The following is a 3967-nucleotide window of genomic DNA, read 5'->3' on the forward strand; positions in this document are numbered from 1 at the left end:
TTGGGAGGGGGGCACCTGGGATCCCGTTGACCAACGACTCAAAAAGAAGTAACCCATCCTTGACACTGGGCTTTTTATTTGATAGCCAATGGTGATTGGGGGAGAGGTAGTGTTCCCTCATTATTCAGTAACTCCACGAATACTCCTTTTATATACGCGTATGTAGAGGAAGCTTTTACAGTAGCAAGTTTCCATCTGATGTTTTCAAAGGTTTTTGATGTTAGTGATCTTTCCCCAAACTTCCTCCTCTACCCTGCACTCTCCCCTCCCTGACCCATTTAACCTTTCTGTTTCATTAACCCCTTTCACCTACATTCCATCCTCTGAAATCCACCTCCACAGCTCCTTCCCCATATCCTGTCTTCTTTGGGTACTCCAACATAAGGACACCCATTAAAGAGTCAAAGCCAGAGTCAACGTAAAAGAGAGCACATGAAGTATTTTCCCTCAGTGGTTTTTTTTTTTTTTAATAAAAAAAATTGTATTTACTTAGAAGCATTCAGAATGTCAACAAAACAGCCGCCATTTTTTTGCAATTACAGAGTGGTATTCAGTTAACAGAACAACAATTACCTTCGTATAAGCTGCATCAGAGACAACTGAAGATGGAAAAAAAAAAAACCAAAAGGAAAAAAAAACAAAAACAACAACAAAAAAAAAAGAAACCAAAAACCAAACTACTGTCCCCATATATAACTAATTTGTGCTGTGCACCAACAAGAACCTGCTTTAATTTCCATGCCAATTTACAACCCCCAGACTGTACCAGGCAAGGTTAGTGGCTATTGAAAATACCACCAGGACAGGGCTAGCTAAAGACACATTCGGTAGTGTGTTAACTATACAAAAAAAGACACTGTACAGTTTAAAAACAAATCTTACACAGCCTTACATTTCAATTTTTTTCTTTAAAAGGAGTGGGTTGTGTACAGGGGGGTTAAATGCTTTATAGACAAGAAAAAAAACTGCGCTAGAACCAACTTATTCATCATCATCATCTTCTTCATCTTCGTCTTCCTCTTCTTCCTCCTCTTCCTCATCCTCTTCATCCTCCTCGTTGTCTTCCTCTTCCTTCTTTTTCTTGCTCTTCTCAGCCTTGACCACCCCCTTTTTCGCTGCATCAGGTTTTCCTTTAGCTCTGTAGGCAGGAATATCCTTCTCATACTTCTCCTTCAGCTTGGCGGCCTTCTTTTCATAGGGCTGCTTGTCATCCGCAGCAGTGTTGTTCCACATCTCTCCTAGTTTCTTCGCAACATCACCAATGGATAAGCCAGGATGCTCGCCTTTGATTTTTGGGCGGTACTCAGAACAGAACAAGAAGAAGGCTGAAGGAGGCCTCTTGGGGGCATTGGGGTCCTTGAACTTCTTTTTGGTCTCCCCTTTGGGGGGGATGTAGGTTTTCATTTCTCTTTCATAACGAGCCTTGTCAGCCTTTGCCATATCTTCAAATTTCCCCTTTTCTTTAGCAGACATGGTCTTCCACCTCTCTGAGCACTTCTTGGAGAACTCTGAGAAGTTGACAGAAGCATCCGGGTGCTTCTTCTTGTGCTCCTCCCGGCAGGTTTGCACAAAGAATGCATATGAGGACATTTTGCCTCTCGGCTTCTTAGGATCTCCTTTGCCCATGTTTAGTTGATTTTCCTCCACGAGGCACAGAGTCGCCCAGTGCCCGTCCGGCTCTCGCTTGCCCCGGCGCTGTCTCTATGGAGCTCAATGTACTGCAATGGCTGTCTGTTTTTTGTTTTTTTGTTTAGGCAACTACTTTATAGGTCCTGTTAGGACAGGACTCACACTCTATCTGTTTTCATTTAGTTCCAGACTATCACAGACCTTGTGGCTCTAAGCTGAACACAACGGTCAGGATTCTGACTATGGTGGTTTGAATAAGCTTGGCCCCTAGGGAGTGGCACTGTTGGGAGGTATGGCCTTGTTAGAGACAGTGTGTCACTGTTGGGGGTTGGCTTTGAGACCCTCCTCCTAGCTACATGGGGGCCAGTCTTCTCCTGTTTGCCTTTGGAATCAGATGTTGAACTCTTAGCTCCTCCTGCACTGTGCTTGCCTGGATACTGCCATGTTCCCACCTTGATGATAATGGACTGAACCTCTGAACCTGTAAGCCAGCCCCAGTTAAATGTTGTCCTTTATAAGAGTTGCATTGGTCATGATGACTGTTCACAGAAGTGGAAACCCTAACGAAGACACTGGACAACTGGACCATCCCAGGCGAAGGAATTTAAGTGTGTGGCCCAGGCTGGCCTCGAACTCGTGATCCCCCTGCTTCTGCCACCTTCAGCAAATCCTACTGGCGTGCGCCACCACAACTGGCAGGAGAAGGAATTTAAACTTGATGAAGGTTGTTTTCCACTCTGAACTCGTAATTTTGTTTGAGAATCAGAACTTTACCTCTTAGATGTCCAAGGCTATGTCAGTCCAGTCACAGCAGGGCCTGTTGGCAAAGGCTTCCTCAGTGGAGTGCTTGCCTTGCTTCGCTTTCCTCTGTGTGTCCCACTGTCTTCCTTTTCAGATTACAAATTCTCCAAAGGATCCTAAACTAGATTTTGCAATTGTTATACTTTTGTCAGATGGATTTCCCCCTCGTTCCTTGAGGCTTCAGCAATCTGCTGTATAATGAATGAAAAATGACTTCTAAAGTGCCTTCAACCCCCATTTAAAGCAAAAACATCATTTACGCTAGTAGACAAGGATGACTTATCTCTGCTCCTTAAAATAACTCATTTTAATAGGAGCAGAGTACTTGTCGTTTGACAGTCTCACTGAACGCCTTGCTAGTTATAGCCCTTGGCGGTATCAGAAGGGAAGAACAACAGCTTTCTATTTGAAAAGAATGGGCTGGTTTTTTCCCAACCGGAGCAAGTCAATAGGTTTTATTGTTTCACTTTCTCCTTGCCATTCATAATGAAGCTAAAAAAAGAAACAGTCCGGGCTGGAGAGATGGCTCAGTGGTTAAGAGCACTGACTGCTCTTCCAGAAGGACCTGAGTTCAAATCTCAGCAACCACATGGTGGCTCACAACCATCTGTAATGAGATCTGATGCCCTCTTCTAGTGTGGATGAAGACAGCTACAGTGTAGTTATATATAATAAATAAATAAATCTAGAAAGAAAGGAAGAAAGAAAAGAAGAAAGAAACAAAGAGTCAAGATCTGCCTGTGATCCCAGTTCTTGGAAGTGGAGCAAGATGATCAGGAGTTCAAGGTTATCCTCAACTTCATACCAAGCTCAGTCTATCTTGGGTTACAAGCGATCCAGTCTCAAAGATGCAAAACAAAACAAAAATGAGCAACAGAAAAAGAATACAGTGGAGTACCAGTCAAATGCAACTCTCGAGAAAGTCTTGCTGAGCTAGTAGATTAGAAGGAGGGACACTAAAACTTGAAAGCGGGATTGTGATATGAATCCCAGAATTCCGAGCATCAAATTCCATTAAGATGTTCAGATTATTTTATTTCGAGCCTGAGCATAAAGGGATGTGTTTTTTCTTTTGTTAAATTCTGAAGGATGAAAGGAGAAAAATAAGATCTTTCAGAGGACAGAGACGAGACAGGGGGAAACCAACAGGTTACAGACCGCCCATTTGGAGTCACTGTTGAGGCTGGAGAGATGGCTTAGTGGTTAAAGGATCAGTTGGTGAAGCATTTGCCTAGCACACAGGAAGCCTTGTGTTCCACCCCTAAAACCACACAGAAGGTCAAGGCATGAACACCAAGAGTTCAAGATCCTTCTCTGGCTCCAGAAAGAGTTTGAAGCTAGCCTGGGCTACTTAAGACTCTATCTCAAAACGGAAAATAAAGGGAACTGCTAGGAAATGTCCAAATATCTTCCTTATGGCCTTCTCTCTTCCTCCAGTCTGTCTTCCTTCTCATATTTAAACTCAAGTTCCAAAGGGAGATTTAGAAGCTGTTTGGAAATATATTAAGTCGGGCAACACCACATGACAAATAGCAAA

At 43.3% G+C, this 3967-nt stretch overlaps 1 pseudogene; it reads right to left on the reverse strand.

Moving 5' to 3' along the window:
• Positions 455–1731, reverse strand: Hmgb1-ps33 (high-mobility group box 1, pseudogene 33; annotated as a pseudogene).

This window comes from Rattus norvegicus, chromosome 19 (assembly GCF_021556685.1).
Source record: "Rattus norvegicus strain SHRSP/BbbUtx chromosome 19, alternate assembly SHRSP_T2T, whole genome shotgun sequence".
In the NCBI taxonomy this organism is placed as follows: domain Eukaryota; kingdom Metazoa; phylum Chordata; class Mammalia; order Rodentia; family Muridae; genus Rattus; species Rattus norvegicus.